The 27392-nt window shown below is 35.1% G+C and overlaps 1 long non-coding RNA gene across 1 annotated transcript; it reads right to left on the bottom strand.

The window, feature by feature from the left end:
* Positions 1 to 2235: 2235 nt before the first annotated feature.
* On the bottom strand, positions 2236 to 25317 carry LOC105735918 (uncharacterized). Its single transcript, XR_015294377.1, has 3 exons — positions 24992 to 25317; positions 3349 to 3688; positions 2236 to 2841 (listed from the first exon to the last, which is right to left on the bottom strand). It is a non-coding gene; the product is annotated as an uncharacterized LOC105735918 (long non-coding RNA).
* Positions 25318 to 27392: the final 2075 nt, after the last annotated feature.

A 27392-nucleotide genomic window follows, 5' to 3' on the forward strand; every position in this document is an offset into this window, starting at 1 on the left:
CCACTTGTTTGCGCGCGCGGCACCCAGCACAAGCTCTCCCGACAAACAAACAATCTGCCTTTCGAGCGGCTTTCGCCACTGTCGGCCGGCTAGCCAGCCTCGACCCTCCCTTCCTCCCCTCCCTCCCGCGATGAGACGCTTCTTTTATCGTATCGTAAATACGACGATGGAAGAGGGGGGAGGAGGGAGGAGGGGAGGATCGCGTATACAGGGTGGTACCTCGTTTCAACCGTGGATATCGTTTTGAATATCTCACGGGAGGGGAGGGGAGGTTGGTCCCCTGAGAATAACGTCGTTATTCGACACTTTCGGCAATTTCGAATCGCAATTTCCCGTCGTCCCGGCAATTTTTGCGCTTATTCTCAGCGCGAGAATTGTTTCGCTTATATTTCATACGTGCATATGCGTTTAATTACGAGTTTTTTTTTCGAAATTTTTCAAATTTCGAAGGAAAGGAAAATCGATCTCTTTCACCCGTTCAAAAAAATTTATTGAGTTCATTAAAAGTATTGGATATCGTTGAATCAGATTTTCTTGCGAGCAAAACTCGAACGAGAAAAGGATCGATCATTTGATCGACGGCCTCGAGCGGGACACCCCGTATACGTGACGCATACGTGAGGTTGTGGGGTAATGTGTGCATGCCGGCAATGAAGGCAGGCAGGCAGCCAGGCAGGCAGCCAACGCCCTTTTGTGTCAATGCTACGATAATTATTTCTGTAGACCGGGCCCGTAATGGCTCATTCAAACGGTGTCGCCAGCTTTTTTCAATGGTAAATCGCGGCCATTAAGCGGCCATAATGAACGCCACCGCCAGCAGCGCCGCCGCCGCCGATCATATTTGTCTCTAGCTCTGTGAGAGTGCAGGTTATATCCGCGCGCCTTTTCTTTCTTTGAGGAGTGGGGGCGGGGGAGGGAGGGTGGAGAGCGCTTTTGAACCGTTTGCCACCACAGGTAGGCCTCCTTTGGCAAAGGAGCTTTTTGACGATTGAAGGTTTTGACGTGGAAGAACGTGTGAATTACGGGTCGAAGTTACGGGTTTTGTGTTGGAGATGTTTGTGTTTTTTCAGGGAGGGGGATGGATGGGAATCAAAGAGAGATCGTCGATAATCGATAAGTGAGGATTTTTTTTCTCTCTTAAAACGAATCGTGTGAAATTAGGAGGAAATTTGAATCATCGTTTCGTCGAGTCAGAACTTGCTCGATCTGCACATAGCTTAGTTATTTGTGGGATTATTGCTTAATTTAATTTGGTTAAAGTGAAAAAATATTTATATCTCTCTAAGCATCTCTGAAAGCGAGGAAGAAGAGGACAAGTTAAACGAGTTAACTGTTTCTATTTAAACGAACAATTATTTAAATAATTCAATCGAAATAGAAATATTTAATAAAAATCGATGCATCAAACGATACGAGTGGTATCGAAAAATATACATTTTTCTAAGAAGAATGACAATCGTTCAATTAATTAAATTCAATTCAATTAAAATCAAGGAATACACATACATATCGGGGTAAATGAGGGGAAAAGAAGAAAAAAAAAAAAAAAAAAAACGTTATCTCGAAATGCTAAGTGTCGAGCAATTTAATAAATACCGTTCAATAAGCAATTTCTTATCTGAAATTGCCCCGTCTTTATCGATCGAAAAAGAAAAGTTTAATTCGAAATTATATCCCGAATAACGAAAAGATATTAAAACGATATTCTTCGTGTACCTCTTATCCCACCGGTTAATTAACTCGTTTTGTTTCTTACAAGCCGTATCAACGGAACAAGGTGTGCTCGATCTTTCCTTTTTTTTTTTTTTTTTTATCTTTTTCCTTTCGATTCGAAGAGGAAAACGAGAAACGAGAGGAGTACACGCGAGACCTTTGAAATCCTAACTTGTTACTCAAGTATTGCCGATCGGGGACGAAGACGAGGGCTAATTCCTCTCTTCGTCAGAGGAATCTGTTCGACAAAAATTTTTCAAGATAGATGGAGAGAGATTTCTATTCGATATCGTGATATGGGATAAGATAAATTAATTAATAAAATGTAGAATTTTCTATCTATCTTCAACATTTTCCAAATTTTTCTACACCCATGTTATACGTATTTCTGTACTTTTCGAAGATCGTTATGAGGATCGTGTCAAAATCGTCCATTATCTTAACAATTTCGAAAACCGCCATTCGTCCATTTTCAAATTCCAAATTTAAAAATCGAAAAAAGAAAAATTATTCAAAACGATATTTAACACACTTCAACCCTTTAATTTTAATCACATTAATATACATATAATCTCAACTTACTCGAAATATTACAAAAGAACGACCGGCAACTCGAAAAAAGGTTGGAAAACAATGCGAAACAATGCGATGGGATGGGAAAATAAAGAGAGGGGAAATATAAATTTCCATCATCCCTCTTTTCGACCGGCCGTCGTTATTAATTTACGAAATGGGCGAATTCTCGAGAGTCGGCCTCGCGTTTTCCACGAAGCCGGCCTTTAAACCGGGCGGTTTTACAAGTTAATTTTATCGTACAGGTTTGACGACTAAGCGCCCTCCCCTCCCCAGTGTGCAAACTCAAAGGAAACTGCGCTCGCTTCGAATGAGGGGAAAAAAAAAAAAAAAAAAAAAAAAAAAAAAAAGTTGGCTTTAATATCGTTCAAAGTAATCTTGAGAAATTGCCTGTCTGCGTTTACCACCTTGTCGCATTTGCGTTTTTTTTAATACGCCTCCCTCCTCCTCCTCCTCTTGATGTCACTTTTTACAAGCCTTGTTGGTGCCTTCGCTCCACGGTGGACACAGGGAACGATCGAGTGAATGGAGGAGGTGCAACAGGATTTTGATACGCTGCAAAACGTTTTTAATCGTTATACATATAGGTGACAAGCGCTCTTAGCGTGTAATTAACATTTTCCCGTGATACGGGATTCGAGGAAATTGATTTGCAAATTACCACGAGCTCGAAATATAGGATATACACGTGTCCTTGCGGTATTTTTAGGTTATACATATATATATATATATATATATTGATTGGAAAGTAATTTTTATTCGTTCGTTCGATTTTAGTTGGTGTGGACGAAATGAAATTATTTGTGATTTATCGTACCGATCGTATAAATTTGGTTGATTCAATCTTTTTAAATTGACCATTTTGCCAATAGAGTACACAAATTAAAAACGAGAAACGATCAATTATCTCGCGTTTCAATAATAATTTGCTTGCCAATATTACTTAACAGCCGTATAAATTAAGGTAAGATTACAATGACAATTAAAATTTGATTCTTTTCATTTATTATGTCTCATATCCTTTTAATATCATTTCATTTATTGCACGTTTCTCAAACTCACCAATTCGTGAAAAATATTCCAATGCACTTGTTCTCCGACACTTGTGGATGGTCGAAAGGGATCCGTCAGGGCTCGTGCATCGCGTTCCCTCGCGAAAAATCCGACAGGAGGAAGGCCGCGAGACTTCCACTACGACGGAATTATAGGATTGGCGTTTTCGCGTCTTCTCGATCCGATTAGCCGTCGGTGCAAAGTCACGCCCGCTTATTCGAGGCTGCCAAGGTGGCTCTGCGAGTGGCCCGATAAGAGGACGACGACAGGACGGCGTATCGCCGGGGAACGTGACGTTCAGTCGTTGAATCTGAGACGACATCCGGAACAATGGAGCCTCCTGGTGTGCCTGGAACCAAGATGTTGGTCACGACGAGGACGACAAAGGACTCTGGTGTCGTCTTCGAGTGAATTCTTGTGGATAGAGTCGATACACGTGTCCGCCTCTTTCGATTCGAGAAATGAAAATATATCGCAGATGGAATTACTAGGAGCGCTTTAATAATTTAATGGAATCCGATTAAATCGAGGATTACAATTTTTCTAAAATTTATTATCCGGTAATAAAGTAATTATTACACGTTTAAATGAGTGAAGGTATGATTGATGTTTATATTTATGTGTAATAATTAAAATTCTGGAAATATAACCTTTTTGGATATTAACATAATATAATGTATTTATTTTCTTATCTAATGTACATTATAATTCACTTGATATTTAATAATCCCGATGTTATAAAAATTAAGAGATATTAGTATCGAAAAGTAATATTGATTATCTAAGAATTTTATTAACGAAACGTTTAGATACGATTTCATAATCAATAATATCAATATCAATTTCTATATATATATATCGATACTCTGTCGAGAATATCGAATTGCTTGAATATGATCAACAGTATCGATATCGATACGATTATTATTTCACTCGCAAGAGGCGCATGCGCACCCTCTAAACACGTATCGTCCGTTAACATTCGGTCGTTTGATCATTCGGCGAATACGTGTGATATTAAATATAGTTTCATTCTTACGTACGAATCGAGTAACGAACAATCGCTGTCACACTTTAATTGGACTAATTAAAGGACGTTAAATAATTGTGCGATTCGATACAGTTCGATCTCAGTGCTTCTCCCGTGCCTTCGTCACTTAACCTAACCTAAAACTCGTTTCCTTAATATAACAGCCGAGGAATTCGAAGCTTCGTGGTCGAGATCAATTGTTGCGATTCACGGTCGAATCTTTTCAAGTCTATCATCGATTATCGAGTGATGATACGCAACTTTGTAGGATACGCAATGTGAAGACTTGTTTCACGGATGCCTGGCATTCCGCACGCTTCATGTGCGAGAAACGAGCAATCAACGTCAAAATGACGAATCTTATCGAATCTTGCTGGATGCGAGTGGTTATGTTTGGATAATTGGAGATGATTGGATGATAAAGAGGAAATGTTGAAATGTTGTTTTTGAAGATTCGTTTCGATATGATGGGTGAGAAATTATTTTTTTCTTTTTTTTTTTTTTGAAAATGTTTTAAATTTAGAAATTTAAAAATCTTATAGTTTCTGAAAACAATGAGTCTTTTCTAATATCATGTTTTCTAAGTTGATTATTTTACCTCTTTATTTACCATTAATTGATCTATATTAATCGCAAAATATAGTAAAGCATATTGGATATATTTGTTATACAATTATTGTAAGATAGTAAATTTTTTTAAATTTTAAATATTTCTGAAATCTGCTATTTTTTTGTATTTCAAATTTAACAAATATGAATTTTTGTATTTAATTAATTACAAAATTAATTACAGTCTATTGTATTTTGTAACTATTGCAAATTAATAACTAATAAATAAATATAAATGAGACAAAACAATAAACTTAGAAATCTTAATTATAAAAAAAAAATATATTATAATAAATTATCTTGAAAAATTGATGAAAAATTAAATAATTTTAATCACTAGCTAAATCAAAATTGTACATGCAGATAAGGAAATAAAACTTTTGAGATTACAATCTAACAATAATTGTATAATTAATAATTAACTTAATATAATATTCATTTTTAAATAATTCAATTTTGCAATTGGTATTTAGATAAAATTTATTATGTTTATCATCTTTAGTTCAAATATTCTATTTTGAAATGTATGTGAAAATTAAATTTTTTATCCTTTTGTTTGTTAACTAGTTAAATCTTTAATTCACATTCTTTTATAAAAGAACAGGTAACATTTCTTTTTTTAATTTTTTGGATAAATGAATAAATCGAGCGTTGTTAAAATATATTAGCTTTCTGTACATGGATTGTGATCAATAGAGAAAGGATGAATTCTTCCAAGGCTGATACAGAAGAATTATTCTCCAAGATTCTTAGCAATTGATATCAAGTAGGTCACGTAAATGCGAAGGCGGTTGGGTCATCTTGATTACGTTAAAAATTCCTTTGTTATTACATCATATGTTATATTTAACATTATCCTGATTTATCTAATGATCGATACATCAACATTTTTCAATAAATTTTTTTTTTAAATTGATGCTTAAAAAAAAATTTTTTTAATTAGAATTCATATCATAATTTCTTTCATCTTATATGAAGAAAAATTCTACTAAAAATAGATCATTCATAAGGAAAACAAAAATTTTAAAATAATTATTCTCAGAATCAGTCACTCTAAGGTTAATAAACTTACTTCTATATCTCCTCCACGAATCAGAATTTTAATAATCGTTAAACGTACCTCATGAATATCATACTAGTCTCGATTATCAACTCAATTATGGAAAACGACTATGGAAAATAAGAAAAAGCAGTACTCCTACATACCAGCATACCCATAACGATTCTTGCCGGAAGTAAAACATAAAATTAGTCTCCATAACATCCTTAAAACTGTTAAAACACCGGTGTTCCACGATGGAATTCAAAGGAAATCATTTAAAGTCGTCTTGTATCTGTCTGATTCTCACACATTTACCCCGATAAGTAACAATATGTAACCACTCGTGAGCGGTAGACTTAAATATAACTTCCGGCCGATGTAGAGAGGTTAGGTTTCTCGATAGCGAAACGCCTTATGATACACGCTACGAGATCGTAGGAAACCATGGTGAAAAAGAGAGGAAACCGTGTTTTCAAACATCCGTGACAGTGTATACGCTCGTGTATATATTGTGCTCGTGTACAGCGATAACAACGCCACCGGTGGAATAAATTTACGAGGCTAGATAACGAAGTGCTAATTAGTCGTTGGTCATATCCTCGTCCATCTAACGAGGTTATGTGGTTCGTTTATACAATTAAGTTGTGAAACAAGATTGAACATTGGCGACAAATCTCAAGTGTGAAAATGAGATATTTTCTCGATTGCACGTTTCGATACGATATCGTATTGTATAGATATTTTCATATTTTAAATGAAACATTAATTGAAGTGATTGGAAATTAAATTTAATGAAATCAAATTTTTCAATATAGTCAAATTAGGTTAATCAGGAATCAATAGTGTAAATGTATACATTTGACAAACATGTGAGACATTCCTTTTAAGGAATTAGTAGATATTAAAACAAAAAAAGTTAATAGGTTAGTGAGTTTCTCGTACAATTTTATTTAACTGTATATAGAAATGTGAAGAAATGGATTCTTGTAATTTTTAGAATAATACTTATCCAAATGAAGTAGAAAAAATTATTAACAAACATAGATCATAAAATTAATATTCTCACAATTATAAATAATTTTATTTTTAAACAAGTGAATTAGTTTTTAGAAAATATTTAACCAAGAAATATCGTGTTAATTCACTTGAAAATTAAAATTATTTATCATAAAATTTGTTTGCACGTATTACATTTTTGATTATTTTTACTAGGACTTTTTTTCTTTATTTTGGAATTTACTATTTATCTTTAAAGATATAAATCTTTCTTTCTTATCATCTTGTACATACGCTCAAAACGTTAAAATAAATTCTATTTGGTTGAAAATCGTATTGTAATTATGCTACCTTCTTTAACTTAAAATACTGTCTAGCTATTCTATGAAACGTGTATGAAAATTGAAGATTCTTATCATTTTCTTTGAGATCTCCATGTTAAAAGATTAAATTATACCTTTAATTTTAAATTACTAATAAGCACGTATAGGAGGGCCTTTCTAATCTTATCTCAAAGATAAAGCATAGAATTTAAAATATTACAATGTATCTCGAAAAATAGAAAAAATATATCAGATAATACGTTTCAACTAATAATAAATGCGGTATATAATATCCATTTAAAGTACAACGTAACCTCAAATTTTAATAGTCGAATCACTCGCTCGTCACAAGAAACAATTCAAGCCTCGAGAGTTTCAATCCATAAATTCTTCTACCCAGAAACAACTACACGACTGAAGGCAACAATTTGTAGGCGAAACGATGGGCGTATATCGGTATCGTCTGCGATCTTATCATTCCCGTTTTTATCGTAAATTTTCGCGATTCCCGCTCGCTAATTAACAGCAATTTTTATCAAACTTATCCATCGTGATCGCGTAACGAATAACAAGTTTCCAAATGAATGTAGAGAGTACCCGTTATTAATAATGCAGTGAAATACTTTAAGAAAAGAATTTATTATTAAGAAAATAAGTTTTTATAAAAATTGTTTCATATAAAGAAACGTAACAAATATATATACGTTATACATTGACAATTTTTCTTTCGCATGAAAGGTGAAAAGTCGTAGATGTCGTTTAAAAGTCAATTTTAATTTTCTTTTTATATGGAATTTAATTTTCGTAATCGACGTATTTCATTATTTCGAAAAATGAATATTTCGTATCGAAAAATTTGTATTTGAACTTCGAATCAGAACATTTAGTAAACTTGAAAGACTTTTCAATATAATGGTATCAACCTTTTTTCGATTGATGCATTAAAATTTACATGACTCTGTTTAAAATGAAAAAGAACCAAGATCATCTTTATATGATTTCACCTTGAATGACGTATCCAAGTATTATTACGCAATGTATTTTGTTATATCGAACAATTTTATAATAAATATCTCTTTCGCAATATTTTTTTCTTAATAAATACATATTATTTGTATTTTAATAAAACAAACACTTCTTTTTTTTTTTTATCCCTTCTTACAACAAAACAATACAATTTCAATGAAAAACAACTCCTCCTTGAGATCGTCTCAATAATTTGAGATTTGACGAGTTTCTTGGTTAATTAAAAGCTTATTTTAAATAACGGATTACGATTTCTCTTCTCTTTTCCTTTTCGGTCTGCTCGCAGACGATGCAAGAATCGCCGAGTGGAAACGTAATGGGCAGCTGGCGATTGTAAAAGCTTGTTATTTCCGGAAACCGTGGCGCTCGTTAGTCGATCTGGCACAGGTGTGTCCCATGTACCTTCGACCATTTAACAGAGGACATTCTTTAAAAAAAAAAAAAAAAAAAAAAGAAAGTAAAAGATACGGTAAGATCCCGTGTGTTTTAAAATTATACGTACACGCATTTATAGAGTGTATCGTGAATCACGCAAATTAATTATATCGCGATACAGCTGCGCGAATACGTGTTCAAACGACAGGTTTATGGTAAAAGAGGTTTATTGTCTCGCCGTGACTGTGTGGCCACCTAGCGTCGATCTCGGATAAGAAATTATTATTAAACCCGTGGAGCTGTAATTTAACGCGCGTTCACTTTGTGACGTGATTTCTTGTCTGGGCTTTGTTTCGTTATCTCTAAAAGTGGAAACACGAGAAATTTGATATCGGTGCGTTACATTCGTGTACGGCTTTAGATTTTTAAGAGGATTGGAAAAAATAGGTATGGTCACGTGGTGAAATATCATTTCGTTTGTTTATTGCATAAATTTTCAACGTGTATGTTTTATCGCACTTTTATATAAAATTTCCTTTTAAATTTATAACGTGACGTGTGACTGTTCTTCCCAATTCTAAAAAAAGTTGAAATTGAAGTACAGTGATTCTCTTTTTAATCATATCTAAAAAAATTATAACAATTTTACAGAAACAGATTACACTACGATTGATTACTTTTAATTAACGAGATATTTTTTAATAAAGAAAAACGATAATAAATCATAAATAGAGTAGAGGCACCGATCATAACCTCTTTACTATATGCAGTGCGATAAGAATCTGAAGAATGAATGAGACTAAGTGAATAGCCTTTGCACTTGTGCCAAAAAGTTTGTAAATAGCACACCAGCTTCTCATCTCTAAAGTACATAATGTATGATCTTACGAAATTGTTGACAGACAGTATGTGCGGACGTCTTTGCAGACAATGTCGATTAGTATAAATGAATTTTAACATAAATACGACCAATGAATGTCACTAACATCAGCACATTCATAGTCTCAAAATGTTATAAAAGATTTATCTACACGCGAGTGTTAAGACATCACAGATAACATCACAAACTATTCTCGAACTCGTATTTTACTTTCCATTATCTGTAAAACCGTATATAATCGCAATATAGAAATAATTATATTTGTCTAATCGAACCAGTATAAATCTTTACGCATATCTAACCTAATCTTTATCCGCAAATAGTAACAATCCAATTACTAATAGACGTTATGTTATCTTTACTCTACACCGACTTTTACCATATCACTTATCCACATATATCCACTATTAATTCACACAGACAAGTTCGTGCACAATTTGTGCCTGGACGAAAAACAGCCGAACAAATTATTGCGCCGCGTATGTATACCAAGAAACACCATATATCGAGCGAGGAATCTCCAGTGGACGCCAATTACAGCATATTAAACTCTTATCGATCATGCCCTGTTTTTCGTCCCGTTTCGCGGCGCCATTAAATTCAGGAATCTAGTCGTGGAATGTCGTCGCATGGTCTCGTCAGAGGGGAGCACTAGCGCGAGGCCAGTAGCCTAAGCAGACGATACTATTCATGGCGGCGCATAAGTGGCATTCTTCGACCCGTTAAGATCGAGCAATCGATCGCTGTTCAAACATTTCTTCGATTATATGGAATGGTTCCCTACTCTTGCGCGAGATTAAAGCTACGCTTTATACGGTGAAGTTATTCGTGGAGAAGCTTGGATGCCGGTCGCGTGTGAATTCTTATCTGAAGTTCGTAATACAGCTCTTCGAAACTCGACGAAACAACGGTGCCATTACGTTACTGTTGTCTGCCTCATCGGAAAAGAAAAGAGGTAGTAGATAGCCTCGAAAAAGGGACTCGTGAATGGTGAAACAAACTTGCTAACTTAATGTTTTGTTTGTCAAGGGAAGGGACAAGACGACTATTGCGACTATCGAGGAAGAATAATTGCTCGATCGACGAAGATGTCAACGGAAAAATAGGTTATGGAACGTATAACGTACGTATGTTTATAAATTCATAAAAAGTTATATATGCCTATGTATGTATTCATGCTTTAAGTTATATTTTATCTTGTTTAAGCTCATTACAATTTTTATTATAAGCACAAAATTTAGTTAGTTTTCATAAAGTAGCACAAATTGATTGATACCAATGAAAAATCGTATTTAAGATAACCATGAATCTAAAAAATTGACACTATATTGCATGTTAGAATTTAACTTATCCATATATTCTGATTTTATAAAATATAAAATACAAATAATTCGTTGATCAAATTCACAGTTTAATATAGTTTAGATATTGCTAAATAAAGTAACTTTTATTTCATTTAAAATGAATAACAAAAGAAATATCGTTACATTATATTTCTTCGCAATATCACTTTTCTAAAACTTTCAAAACTTCGCCCTCGAGCATCGCAAGCGAAACAATTAACCGCACAATATGTTCCTCGCTTTATCACGTTACCGATCACGATTATTCTCGCAGATAATTGGATTATTACTCGCGGCGGTCATCTCATAAAAATTAACCGCTTCATTCGTATCGTTTCCATCGATCATTCATTATCCTTTTCTTTTCTTTTCCGATGAAATTCGTGTATGTAGAAATTATCGCCAGGATCCAGTGCCGCCTCTCGATAGGCGGAATCGGCAGACGGGCGACCAAGTGCCGAAAAAGTGGATCAGCCACATATTACCCGCTCGTATATTATGTTTAATGGCGAGCCCTTCTCCTACGTTCTGACCAATTTTACGCGATACTCGATACTCGTAATCGCCGCGGTTATACGTGCGGACCTATCGTGCGGAGAAATTGCATCGAAGGACAGGAGCCTGAGGGGCTGCGTGTCGTGGCGTCAAACGTTCGATAATTTTATGAAAATGTTTGCAAAAATTTGTGATATAAATATTTTATGAAAATTTATCGTTATTTGCATTACAAAATGCGCTGAAAAATTAAATGTCTATAATATCGTTGTTATAAATTTTTGTGAAGATTTATGATACAAATGATCTGTGAAAATTTTATGTTAAGAAATATTTGAAAGTTTGTACAATGTTTGTTGTGAAATTGTGCGAAGTGAAAGATAAGAAGTAAAATATAATGATTGTGTTGTGTGACGAGAAAACATAATATCATTTTGTAACAACTGTGATAATTATTATCATTGATTAACGAGATTTTTGATGTGTTTAATTTGCAAACAAGAAAGAAATAAAAGGAATGAGTATAATATTGAAAATTAATGTTGTACTAAATGATGCACAATTGCTGCTAATCATGTGTAAATAGGAATGAAATAAAAATAAAGATTAGATAAATAAAAGTCAAATAGACGTGTCTATTTTTTGATATTGTGCTGAACTTACTTAAATAATAATGCAGTACATAATTGAAAAAACTAATATGTACTTGCTGATCAAGTGTGTTAATGGTGTGTACATTATACTTCTACTTCTATTATATATTTTTCAATCTCTAACATATGCTGTATAAATCATGAATATTAATTACATGCACTTTTTATTAAAATTGTTCATATCCTAGTACTTTGTATTCTCTGTAAAGTATTTAATTAACCTTGTAATTGTGCAGTGGAATCTCATAAAAATTCATATACTCTTTCAAACAGAATACATAGTTTTATCACATTAATTGAAAAATTTTTTTAACCTCTAACTCTCTTTAAACATTCAATTTTACACAGCTATATAAAAATAATATTTGGAGCAATGTGTTCAACAAAAATTCAATTTATTATCTAATTATTTGAATCCTTTTTTAATAATACAATCGAACGCAATTATATTATTCATAATTCTGGAATGTATCCTTAAGCATTCAATAATGAACGTATGGATGTTATTGTATGTAATTTCAGAATCAAGATGTTTTCAGACATCGTTTTTATTCTCCATATTCTCCAAAAGAACTCGATAATATTACACGGTTAAACGATCGGTTATTTTGTATCGATTCCCATATAAAAAGAATTCTCTCATAAAACGGTTAATTATCAACCGTTCACCTGTTCCATCATATTAACTTTTTATTCTCCATTTTATTCTCTTATACCTTTCATTCAATTATTCCTCATATGTCGTTTCTTAATTATTTCTATTATTCTTATATTAGATACAATTATTTCAAATACTATTATTCTTTAACTTAATCTATTTACGTGAAATCATCGGTTATTCAATTATTCATCCATTGATCTTTTATTATCCTTTATTATATCCTCCATCTTCGAGACGAAAATTGATTCGAATTTTAAATACAAACGATACTACAAGTGTATCGTTATATTTTTATTCATAATCGATACCTACGTTTTATTTATTTCCAATTAAAATTGGATAAAATGATCAAATTGTTATGAATATTGAATTAAAAAAGTGTCACTCTTTCAAAGTTTTAAAATTTTATATTTACCTTTTCAAAAGATTATTTATAATGATAAATCTATCATTAAGATAAATAAAAGTAATCTTATCATAGTGGCAAACGATGCATAAGAATTAGAAAAATTTTAAAAATTGTATGAAATAAGAAAGTACATAACTTAAAAATCACTTTTCTATTCAAATAACATTTATCCATAAAATAATACAAATAAGATAATGTCTTAATAATCTTCGAATCGCTTCGAATTTATTTGCAAATTACTTAATCACTATTCGTGGATATAAGCAGTCATCATAAAAACGCGTTATTTGCCATTACGCGTGTTAATTTTTATTTTTAAAAGAAGCATTCATCGAATCACCATCCAATGCACACGCGATATTTTTTTCGCTTTTTCAATTTTAAAATATTATGAAGACGGTATGAAACGCAGAAAGCATTATTGAAATACATTATTCTAGATGATAATTCACTTTTTTTTTTTTTTTTTTTTTAGAATTATTGATTGCATGTATCTCCTTGATCGAGTTTTATTCGCTCGATTATCATCACGATTTGCATATGTAGTTATATTTATCAAGAATCAATGCCAGCTCGTAAAAGAGACTTGCCACAATCACGTTATGGATCGATGATAATCGAATGAATGTTGGAAACGAAAGTAGCGTGTTCGTTACTTCGTCGAATGGGATGGAAAAATATATACTGTCGTACGGATTGGACGAGGAATGTTGTGTACACGTGGTAATACAAACCACTTTGAAAACTAATTCATAAATTCTTGGATAAATGGCCGATGTAACGCCATCTACTTTACATTTTAACGAGATCATTCCTCTTTGGCAAATAAAGCAATTGTGGTGACATTGAGATGTAGATATTTTCTAGGGAGTACTAGCTTTCCAGCTACGACTGTCTATATAATTTTCAAAAATCAATATAGTGATTAAAATTCTTTCCAATTATTTAAATTTCTTCCCTGCTCGTGATTTAGACATAAATGAAATATATCTTCATATAATGTTAGCTTATGAGAATATTTACACAATATCACAAAGAGAATGGCACTAGATCTCGCACAATTAATCCCTAGACGTGTTAATAAAATTGCAAAGAATAATAATACTTGTGAATATTTTTCTATTTCATTTGTCTCAACTTATTCAACCGATACGCACGACATAATTAATACACGAATAAGAAGTTCGAGTCGAGACTTACGATCCTAGGGAGCACTAGACCAACGACTAGGGTGCACTAGGATCTCTCCCTCGCTCGGTTAGGGCAGCCAGTTTGATAATCGATCCCGGTCCAAACGCGTTAATTATTTATCAGGTGGCACGCGCGACTGGCGATCGTCCAATTAAATTAAAGCAGGAAGCCGGATCGGAGGATATCGGCACTTGAGCGACCCTCTGTGTCCGCCGCGTTTCGCTATCTGATTGACGCGACCTGCCAATGCGCCACTCCGCCACGCCACCATTCGGACCGAGTCCATTAAAACTCGTTAGTGTCCGAGCACGTACTCCCTCTAATTGGATGTCGCCGCTCTCTGACGTCCTCCTTCCGCCCTGGCTAATCTCCTTTACAGCCATCGGGGAATTTTCGACGATTTCCTTTCCGAGCCGGTCGACTCGATTCCGATCTGATTCGATCCGATGTGTGTGCCGCTAGATAGAAGCCGTTTAAAATGAAAGCAGGGAGCGAATATACGAACAATGGAATATATATATATATATATATTGGAACGTTGAAAATTAATAGTTGAATAGAAACGATTCAGAAAATTGTTCCGTACGAAATAAAGCGTGGAAAGTTTTACTGTTATTGAATTAAAATTTTAACAAATCTTCTCAAATTTTTGGTCTGAATAAATTTAATCTAAAATTTCGAATTGTGCCTATCTATGGATATAAAGACAACGCCACGTTTCCATCCAGCCATCTTAGAATCAAAGTTCAATATCAAGGCGTCACGATGTCGCGAGCAGATTTTTAATTTCCAAAGCAGTCACCTCCCCGTCAGATGTCGCGAAACGATACTTGAGAAACGTCGCAAACGTTGCACACGACTCCGCCCCAGGATATTAAAATTACCACATCCAGCGAATCTTGTAACAGATTCTCCGCTTGAGAAATGCAATCAGTCGCAAACAAGTTTTTTACTCGTGTTCCTTCCGATATCATTAACACAAATACGCCCATACTTTTGCGTTAACGTACTCGAAAGCACATAAATTTGCATATAGATGAGAGTGTCGCTCGATGTTGCCACTTCTCGAAACGTTATCAACGTTGATCCATAAAATGTTATATCCATATAATCTGTTGATCAATGATCTACAGCAAAGACGTTAGTGTAATCTCTTTTGAACGTAACCGCTTTGACAATTAATTAATTAATTACGATTAAAGAAAATTAATTAATCAATGCTAAATATTATAATAGCAATAATAATACTGTTTCTCTTCGTTACGATAAACTTGTCGTTACTATCTTTTTCTAATGACAATGCAAAACAATCCTAAAGATGCAGACAGGGGCGCCAAGCAGCCTAGCGCCTGCCCTGCCCACAATTTCAATGATCGGTTACCAGAGCGCCTCGGCTCGTTCACCTGCCGCATCTAACATTCAATCTCGCAACAAGATCGAGAGGAGCGAAAAATTTCCGTAAAAAAGCTTGGAAGCGGTCAGTCCGGAGGTGGATCAACCGGATCGAAAAACTTGCTCGCTTCGGTTCAAGATGGCAAAAAGAGGAGGTCGAGCGCTTAATATGCATCGCGTCCCGCGTTCCTCGAAGCGCGGTTTCTTTCGTGCGGGTTATGCTGGAACGAGACACGGAAGAGGAGCCCACTTTCTTCGATTGGAATCGGTATCGAGGAGGAGGTAATCGAGGATATCGAGGAAAGTAGTGGGTTTGGGTGTATAGGGGGAGGTAACGTTGATTTCCGTTTCAGAGAATTGTATATTTAATAGTAACTTCTTTATTTTTCGAAAACAAAATAAGTGATAATCGAGTGGTGAAATGAATAATCTGGGTTAAAATTTCTTGTTTTAATCCAGCTAATTTTCGTTGAGCGATGTCATGCAGAAGAATAGGCGAGTTGTCCCAGAAAAGAATAACGAATTATTTTTATTTACATTATTATTTTCTTCGAAATAAAAAAATAAATTGGCATTCGATCATTCATTCGGATCGTATTGTAGTATTATCTCATCACAGGTTATTCTATTCGAAAATGGACTTTTACTGTTTCGAGTTTTACGTGATGAGCACACTTCCAAACACTGCAACTTTTGATCCTCCGTCAGTTGGTATCCACTTTTCCAATTTTTTCACTTTATCCATCGCACGCAAATGTCTGAAAACTGTCATTGGAGTTACGTCTAACTCTGCTTCCAATTTGGCTTTCAATTTATCTTTGATTAATATGGATTTCAGTTCAGCTCATTTTCAAAATAAATTAATATTTCGTTCGTTTCTCAAGAAACAGGTTAACAAGAAAGAATTTATTAACACAATGTAAGAGAAAATATGTTAAGCAAAATACAGGTTACAAGCAGACTCGTAATCGATTATCATTTATTCTAAAATTGGCAACATGTGGTGCAACCTTCAATTTTAATTCAAAATAGTCTGTTTGTGGAATGTAATAATGTTAATGAAATGGCCCGTCATAACTTTCAGTCGAGTAACAGTACTGCCCTCTTTAGTATTACTATCCTCGTTCATTGTTGGAGAAGTTGGAGAGAGTTTCAAGTGTGCTGAACGAAATTTGACGGTGATGTGTCTACTAGTGAGTATTATATTTGTCAATGTTTTCCTCAGAGGTTAGAAATTTATTAATTTTATAAAATTTAATAATGCTTCTTACACTATCTTATACTTGGTCCAGTAATTTATCACCAATAATTTTCAATAATTTTTACGAAAAATTCTTCGTTTAAAAAATTAAAACGTCAAAATTATTCATCGTCAAGTTATTTTTATAATATCAAAAAAATTGTTCCACTTCATTTCGACATTTCAACTATATTCGACTTATAGTACAGCGATTCAAATATTTATAACAAATAACTATTTCTATGTTTAAACGAGAAGAAGAAAAGTCAACTTTCAGATCGGTAGATCCCAAACTAGAACCGTTCAAAACCCCCACAAACATATGACTTCCATTGTGTGCCCCTGCGGGGGTTGATACCCCCGCCCCACTTCCACCCACGACCGTGGAGATACGAGCCGAGATACGACCTCCTTTATAGAGCGTACACCATGTTTCTTCAGTGGAAAAAACCTGCATATAGCCGGCCTGGAAAACCTTTTTCGGCTCGCTTGCAACCAAGAGGGAAAACTCGGCCGGAAAAAGGGACAAGGGGGATGGAAAGAGGCGATGTATGCGGCGTGTGTGCGATCCGACAAGGAAGGTCGAATGTTGCGAGTTCCGCGAGAATACGCGACGACTGAATAGATTTGCACAAATGGAGTCGGTGCAGACGATACAGCTTACGCCCTCTCGTTATTTTTTACACTTATTTCCGTCCCTTTCGGTACTGCATGCTTCTCTATTCAGATAGAAAGAGAGGGGGAGACAGGACCGTTCCCATTCACCTTTAAGCCTGATTGTGTTGGAGATAGTGGTACAACGGTGTTTGCTTTATTATGGGGTATTGGGATAATTTAGAGTTGAGACAGACTTGTTTCAAGGCTTGTTTTTTTTCTTTATTGGGATGTTAAGGTTGTTATTTAATTATTATTTAAATAAATTGAGAAAAAGTATGGGAGGAAAAGAGTGATTTGAGAATGATGAAAAGAATGGTTAAGTTATTATTTAATTAAATTAAATAGGGAAAAGAAAAATATATCTTTGAAAAAAATAATGACTTATTGAGAGTTATTTTTGTTAACAACTATTAACAAAATCTCAACGATAACAACTTTATAAATACAAAGCTATATAAAATCTACAACTTTATAAAATTTTAAAATTAATAACTGATATTATGTTTCCAATAATTCAAGAAGATTTTTGTCATTTTATAATCCTATAATCGAAAACAAACTGCACGAACGTACCAATGATAATAATTCTATTTACAAAGTTTAAAGAAATAGCAGCACAAGTTTTAACTTACTCGAAATAATATTCCTTACAACGTATTTTAAACTGATTAAAAATCACGACTCTATATTCTCTTCGTAAAAAGCACGGTATTACAAATCAATCCCACTTGAACGACAAAATTGATTTGTACCCAAAGAAAAACCTTTTCCTTGATCCACAACAAGTTTCACCGGTACATAACCTCAAACGTGAGAAGACTCTGGATTTATTCTCCGAACGCTTCTCCCACTCACGAACTTGATACAGAGACGGTGGAAAGGGGGGACGCTCGACTCCTTAATATCCCCAGGAGACGTGGTGCGGATCAGATACACATCGGCCTCGCCTATCCATTCAATATGCCTCCATTATTTGGTAGATGATAAGGTGGAACGGTGGTGGTCTGCCTTCTTTTCGGCCCTTGTCCCCTTTGCAACCACTCTCTTGGATATATCTTTTACTCCTGGGGGACGAGAGCGATGAGCGATAGCCCCTCGTTGACTTCCTCTCTTTTTTCGTGTACAGGATGCTCGAACCGGGTCCCGGCAGCGATTTGACCGAGTTGTTTTACAACCTTATCGACTGGTACGCGAAGATCGAACGTATAGCGATGATATTTTGGTTATTAACGGTTGGATATTAACGATTAAATTATAGAATAATCCAACTTACTTTTATTGCAATCGATTAATTAATCAACTTGATTTTTAGTTAATCGAGTGAGAAATAGTGAATCTTTAGTATATGTTTTGATATATTAGAAATAGACGAAAGTTGTGAAGTGTGTTCAGCTGACGTCACAGTCTTTATTTATTGTTTCGACAGATGGCACCGGCGTGACGGTTTTTCTAGCCTCTCTTGCTTTCAGCTTACGTATTATGTTACGTACTTTGTACAGTTTTTTTCTTTCTCTTTTTATCTTCACGTGTTAAACATATATTCCAGTCGTGTATGTTTATAATACATTATTTTTTTTTTTTTGTTCCTATTTATTCCTATTTTCATCAATGTTATTTGTTAATATAATATGATAGTCTAGATACGGGAATAAATATAAAAATTAGTATAACAGTCAAGATTCATTATATTATTCATTAACGTTTTCTTCCTGACATTTTTCTACACTAACTTATGAGTTTCTAACTTATACAAATTTATGAATCAATTTCAAATTGTAATATCCTTCCGATCATTTGCATTCTCAAATTTCCTAAAACACTCTTACACACACACATACACTTTTTCACACGTACTTACGTCTACTTACATCCGAGGTAAATCGTTACATTTCTCTTTCTTCTCTTTCTCTCAAAAAAGAAGAGAAAAAGTAAAAACCGAGTAGCAAGAAGGAAGGCGATCGAAACGAGAATAAGAGAGAGAAAAGAGAGAACGAAATCCGTGTGCTGGCAGCGTATTGGATTTGTTGGCGGTGTGTTGGACAAATGATTGCGCGGCTACCTCCATGGAAAAACTTGAAGCGGCCTCGACTCTATTCCTACGGTTTTCTCCGAGGGCTGTCGAACCAAGAAAGTTTACGGGCTACAAAGCGACGAGAGAGAGAGAGAGAGAGGGAGAAGTCCAACTCCATGCGCTCTCCTTTTCTCCACACGTGTTACGCGACTCGGAATAGGTGGGTGGAAAATTCACGAGAGTTCGATCGGAGAGGAAAGCTGTTAGCATTTTCCGCGACAAGTTGGTCACCGTGTAGAGGAACCTGAAAGTTGAATAAGGTGGGGAGGTTTTGGTTTCTTTTCGAGTTTGGTTTTGTTCTTTGTGACTTTTAAGCAGGATTTGTTGCGAATGTTTGCGAGCAAACTATGAACTTGTGGCTTCTCTCTGAAATTTTCTTGAAGAAAGATTTTTTTTTTTAAGAACAAAACCAAATTTCTGAAATCAATTTGTGTCCGAATAGAAAGTAATATGATTTTTTAAAACGAAATTTGACTATTTTAGAAATTCTACTGTCAAAAATGAGTAATGAGAATGTAAAATAAAATAATTTGATCTTTTTTAGAAATCGAATTATTCATTCGTTTCTTAAATCGATTTTAATTTCCATCTTTAAAAATAAAGGAGAGAGAGAGAGAGTATAAGAGTAGAATCTTTATCGAATCGAGATGATTTAAAAATGATTCTTAAACTTCATTTTCATATGAAAAAAATTTAAATCAAATTTTAAAATTCATTATTATTCATTTTCGTAACGCTACAAATTAATTGATTAAATAATGTTTGTCACCTTTGGTTTAATCTTGAGCTAGGTTAATAGAAAAATTTTCCAATTTACCATGCGATGGCCTTGATCTCGAATTTCAAACTGAGAAACACGATCACCGTGCTTCGGATCAGAGCCCGACCACGTAAAGATAAACCTCCTCATTAACAGTTTTAATTGCCTGATGACCGATTTCATTGCTCGAGGCATTCGTAATAAAGTCGATCGCGTCATGAAATTGCATGGCTGCCGCGAGGTTCTGCCTTTTTTTTCCTTCCTCCCTTTCTTTCTCTGCTCAATTAAAATTGTCGAACGTTGCTCCACCGATCCGTTCGTCCCTTCTTATCGCCTTACCGAACGTGTGGTGCACTCTTTTGTGAAAATTCATTGTCGAAGCTCAAATGGATACTTATTGTTCTTGGTGAATAATGTTTGCTCACGATTTCTATCTGATTCTTGGAAATAAAATTTTAATTTTAATAACGATGTATATATAAAGTAACGGTACGATAAAAACAATAAATTTGGAATAGTTAATATTTTGATCCAGTGATATTATAATTGCTATTATAATTCACTATTTTTAACTTAAAAGCAGAAATTTAACAAAACCTTAAATAATAAGATTTGATTTAAATTTTGATTCAACAATTCTAGTATTATGTTACGAAATGTTGAATCACTTTAGTCATCTTTCAAAATGAATATTCGAATGAAATTCGATCCGATTCTGCCCAAATCATTTCTATTCATATTAACTGTGAACGTTGAAGAGGGCAGCACTGTAACTGGATGGAAGGAATCTGGTTATCGAATAGAAGCTTATAATTTTTGCCTACAGAATTTCTTCGTTGTGATCTCGTGTTTGCACGCGTTACGAGGAGAGAAACGATAAATTTCTGATAATGTTACGGCTACGACTGGTAAGACTGGCTCATTTCGTCGGTTGACGATTTAATAAGCTTCTGGTCGTTGCATGGTTCCTTTTTACTTTAGTGCTTCCTCGAAATTTTTCGTGGGATATATTTTCACGTAGCTCAAAGCAACCATATATAAAATATTTTTGTGTACATTATACAATTTAGAATTGATGTTACATACGTTGTTACAAATCATATTCTTGCTCATTGTTCGTTGGAAAGTTCACTTTCATTCGTGTAATTTTTAGACACCGTATAACCTCATTATATTAAATCAGATTGCAATTACGTAATTTAAGTTCAGACTTACGTCAATCTCAAACTATTCCATATCGTTTCACATCCACAGAAATGCCAAGAAAACAATTCTCCATTATTTCTCTTCTTTTAACCAAAAAAGATATTCGTCGATATTATCAAAAATGTATTCGAAAAACGATTAAATTACACCCGCAATCTCGCGTAACTACACAAATTCGATACAAATTCGAGGATCTTCCTCGAGTTTGTCGAAGGAAAAAAAAAAAAAAGTGTACACAAAGATCTCTTTTTCTCCGAGAAGACGAAATTTCGGATAAACTCGTGAAGCGGAAGACGAGATTCCTCTTTGGCGCAATTTACACGCGGTGAGGGAATAGATGTCTAGATTTACGTGTGCCGCCGGGACAAGAGATTGAAAACGTCAACACGTGGAGAGGCAGAAGGACAAATCCGGCACGTCCGTCTGGCCGGGTGGATACGCAAAGGAGGGCCGGCTTCTCGAGTGCAGACTTTACATATTTGTATTCTACTTTCGTCTGTTTGCCGAAACATCATATTTCGGCCCCCTTTACTTGCGTAAAAGTGGAACCCTTCGCTTGTCGCCGGGCAAGCTGATTCCTTTTGACCTCTCTTGTTCGAGTAGATCGGTCTACCTCGTCATTTTTGGCGGAAGGATCTTTGCAAGATCGATCTTGAATGAATTGGTTATTTTTATTATATCGTTTATCGAACATTTGGTTTCGGTTAAAAAAAAAAAAAAAATGTCGATTTTCCAGCAAAGAAAATTTCTATAATCCTTCTATTTTCGTCCTCTTTCGTCGATAAAATTGAAAGAATGATTTTTGAAATTGAATTAAAAATCTCTGAAAAGAAATAATAGAATTACAAATTTAATCATCAACATCCTGGTCTGAAAACTCGCGTCAAACCAGTTCAAACCACCTCAAACATCGCTATCGATACCCGATCCCCAAACCCCTCTCATCCCCAAACTCGTTTAAACGAGAATTCCCTTCCAAAATCTCTTTCAAACCATCTCAAACCACGTCAAACCCTCTCGTCTACCCTCGAAACCAGTCGAAAAAAGGACGAAATTATCGATATTGTTTCACTTTCATCGCGAGTACCACTCACACCAACGTCCAACTCGAGCAAACTCGAGGCAGAGAGAGCCCGTTATATATATATATGGAGATCGGCTACAAGATTGGCAGGAGGAAGGAATAAAAATCTGGTTCGCATTTATTCAATCGGTGTACCGATCGCGGAATGCGAGTTGGATCAAAACTTAATAATCGGGAGCCGTGCAAAAAGCGAGGGCGCGTGCTGAATATCGGGGCACCGCGACGCCGCAAATTAATATAAACGACGCCAAACCCCACACCACGGGGGCAACCGTCGCCCGGGTCTCATCGGGTATGCGCGCCATGCGGGCAATCCGATTGCCTCGTCGTCCTTCGAAATACCATGGCTGGGTCCCGCGACGCATCTTGATCGCAGGATTTCGACGACGTGCAGACGATTTTCCTTCCCCTTTCCGTTTTCCAGAATTATCGCGGGGGCTGATTACTCGTGGAGGAGGAATGCTACGTGTGTACTACTTGAGAGCGGATATCGATGAGAAATAACAAGGGGGATAGATTATTTTTGCCTCTGTAATTTTTAGGATAACTTATTTAAAGGCTGGAAACGCTATTTGCACGTTTGATCTTCGATAAATCAAAATTATTGTGAAAAATCTATTGAAGAGATGTTTGTACTATGGAATCGTTTGATAATAGAAAACAGAAAAGGCAATCCATGGTATTTTATTTTACTCGATGAAATGAACTCTATGAAATTCTGACGAATTTTAAGTAGTTCAAGCCAGAATTTAATAAGATACTGTGTAATCGATAATTTGGTATAAGGTAAGAAGAAAGAATGATTGATTCGTTTTATCAAATTGTGTTGAATTTCCTCATGACACAACGTAAGAGAAATTTTATAAATCTGGTTTTGAAGAAACGAAGACAGTAGGGAGAAGTTTAACCGTTTGAAGATCGAGGAACAATTGATATCAATTCGCAAGTCTATCCGCAAAGGGCTCGTTCAACGATCGATTTCAATTATACATGACACAGCGACAACGTGTTCTACAGCAAACGTATAATGTGGAGTGCCGTACAGTGGCGCCATCGTTCCAACGAGAATCCACTTTCACCCTCGATTTCGAAAAGGAAGAATGACATTTACGAGAGAAACGTTCAACCTATCCATTTGATTATAAAATGGATTGTTCATCTTTGACAATCGTAGAGATGATCAACGAAATAGAAAATTAACACAGAGTTAAAAAGATCGAATTAATTTGTATTGATTCAAGATCAAAAAAAAAAATTTGTGATAATTGTTCATTGAAAAAGGAAACAAATAATGAAAATAAGATGGATAAAGATTAAGTTGATGTGTTTTATAATATAAACTGAAATATTGAATTTTAATTTCATGGTGATATTAAGATAAGTTATGAAATCTATTTGTAATAATCTATTAGAAATATATCAATTAATTTTTTCTTGTTTTTTAATAATGTGACCTTAATTCTGATCGTTATTCAAGTTTCCATTATGATTAATAGTTGATTGAAAAAAAATTGTATTGAAATTCTTCCAAAGAATTATATTTTTTTCTCTATAATTAGAACTATATTTCTAAATTGATCTAATGTACAACAATAATTTATGTTATATTTCATTATTGTGATTGCAGTAAAAAAGGACAGATCCATGTTTGACAGTGAGAATTCGTACAATTATTGTTTTAATGAGATGTGGATTCTATTTGTGTTCTTGTATTTAAAAAAAAAAAAAGTAATATTTTTAACTAGTAAATAAATTTTATAGTTCAGTTTTTATTAATTAATTCAATGATTATTAATTTTTTTGCCAAAAGGTCTTCAATTATCTCAATGTGACAGATCACACACAAATTAATCCAATCCATCGTCCGATTTTTCCACTCACCTTGTAAACACCACCAACAAAAACAAATCAATTGGTCCAGGAATTATTTCCAACATTGGTGGGAATGATCGTACAAATATTTTCTTTCATTTCCTTCGACCAAAATCAACAACAGTACAACAATACAAATCATCAATCTTTCCTTCGCTCATCTTTTAAACCAACACCATCAATATGACATTAGTCACTCGACCATTGTGGGATGGGGACAACCGCACCAATACATCTCTCCATTTCCTCCAATCCAAATAAAATCAACCAAATTTTCACGAACAAAAATGATCTCCTTACAATTACAATACATCCAACGATACATCTTTCCACTCACCTTTTAAACACTGTCAACGATCGAGTTACGACCGGTTATATCACTTGACTATTGGAGTGGGGATGACCAATGACGACATTCGTCAAACCTCCGAAAGACAAATCTTGGAAACCGACCACCGCAAATCCAACCTCGATCTCGATCTTTCCACTCACCTTCTAAACACCTCCCACGCTCCTCCAACAACAGTTCTCCATCTCCACTCCGTTCCGAAAGACTCCCGTTCCAACTAACAAACCGTGATGACAATATTCGGTACGCGCACGTATCGAAATTCGGATGCGAGTGGACGCGTGTCGGTTGCGGCCAGGTAGCATCTGGGCACTGGAAACCGGCGTGGATCGGGCCCTCGGCTCGAGCGTAGAAACGAGTTGCTCGAAACGGGTAGAGGAAAGAAGGCGAGCAGGAAGGATGGCGAGAGGAGTCCTTCTTCGGTGGATCTGCCTTCTCTTCTCCTCCTCCTCCTCCTCTTCTTTTCGCGTACACGCGCCGGAATGTTAATGATTCGTCGAACAACGAAGGAAACGATCGAATTATATTCGCCGTCCCTTTGATTCGACGGATCTTTGAAGAGAGGATCACGAGTTGTTGAGTGGAGAAGAGAGAAAGAGAGAGTGGATATCAGTGGAAGGTGTAAATCTACGGAAATACGTTCACGTACATCGTGTCGCACTGTCAACATCGTATTGCAAGCGAGCAACGCCCTCGTGCGTTCTTTTTCGTCTAATAGTGTGCGTCGCACGCCATCTGACTACATTTTTGATAACCAAAAAATCACACGTATGCTATACGTAATCCCACGACTGTTTGTTGTGGCTAACAATAAGAGTAAGATGCTTGTTTGAGAAGTATTGCTTTTATTCGATCTTCGATAGAGAGAGAAAGAGAGAGAGAGAGAGAGAGAGAGAAATATAAGTTTTTCTCGATTCAATGGGAAGGCTTGGCCACAGTGAAACGCGTATTTTGTCGATCGTCGAAGATGGATCACGCGAATTATGTCGATCGATGGGATGTAGAGAGGGTCGTTAGAGGAATTCTGTCGATGCGGCAGAAATTCGTTATACGAGTTTTTGCTGTGCGCCGATTTTGCGTTAAGATAAGTTGCGTTTCTTCGAAGGAGATTGAAATTAAAATTTTTGATTTGATATTAGTAACTTGGGGGGCTTGCCATTCCGAACAGTGTTCAGGTGCATCTTTCTTTTGAGGGGACTGAGAGATGAATTTTAAGTGGACGAGGTTGATTAAGGAGGATTCTTGTAGAACGTTCAAGTAAAATATGTCTCTTTCGAGAGATCCGTCCACGAAATTCGTGTCACGCTAACATTCGAGTTACAGCAGTGATGGAATTAAGTTCAACGTGAACTCGGTGAGTTCAATATTTTTTGTTTTTTTTTTTTTTTTTTTTTAGAACGAATTGTACATCTTAAAAATACAAATAAGATAATCATCTCATTTACATTTACTTTTGCCGAATTTAATTAATTTTAAAGTGTGGGCACTAAAGAGATGATTTTATTTAAAATTTTCGCGAAGAAAATAAATATTTTTAGAAATAAAAAATCTATTTTTATTTTTTCGAAAACTTTGTTATATTTGTTATATTTGCACGTTAAAAATTGAAAGAAAAAAAAAACGATCCAATTAAATCATTCAATTCGATTCAATTAAATCAATAAATGATTAAATTCATGGAAATGTAAATTATTTCAATCTAAATGTTGATTTTTGATTTTTTTGATCATCGATGAAGGAATATAAATTTCAATATAAAATCTTGAGAAAATTCTAAATTTCTAAATCTAAATTCTCAACCTGTCCATTCCAAATTCCATTCTGTTTTCTCGAATAACTCGATCCTCGATCCACTTAACGATCCACGTCCAACCGCTCTTAATATTCAACGTCTTAACATCCTCTCCACTCTCGGGCCCCATCAGTACATACAAATAAATCCAATTACCGAACTATCGGGAATATTTTACCATACCAAAATATCCATTTGAAACGCAACGCTACTCTTCTTCCAGATCCCCGATTTGAATATTCTCCTTTAGCTTCTTCCTTTATTCGGCCAGCGGATAATTAATGCAACGAGAAGAAAAGGTGGCTCGATCGCGTACGTCCGTCATCCGGAGGCAGGCGGATCGAAACGCGTGTCCTGTCACGTGAGAACCGACTCGTTTCTCGATCGTTCCAGCCTGCTATGTAAATTCTTTCTTCGAGTTATGCGAGATTTACGACCGAGCGCTTCGATATCTGTGCTATGACGCGACACTAGCGCCACGTGACTATTAACCTGTTATATCTTTGTTTAAGCAAATATTCGTTATAAAAATACTTCTTCCGCAAAAATGTAGCAAAATGTATATTTTGTCAATTCTTGAAATCGTGAAAATTACTT

This window comes from Apis florea, unplaced genomic scaffold, assembly GCF_048593485.1.
Source record: "Apis florea isolate Af1SG1 unplaced genomic scaffold, ASM4859348v1 contig_1914_pilon, whole genome shotgun sequence".
Taxonomy (NCBI): domain Eukaryota; kingdom Metazoa; phylum Arthropoda; class Insecta; order Hymenoptera; family Apidae; genus Apis; species Apis florea.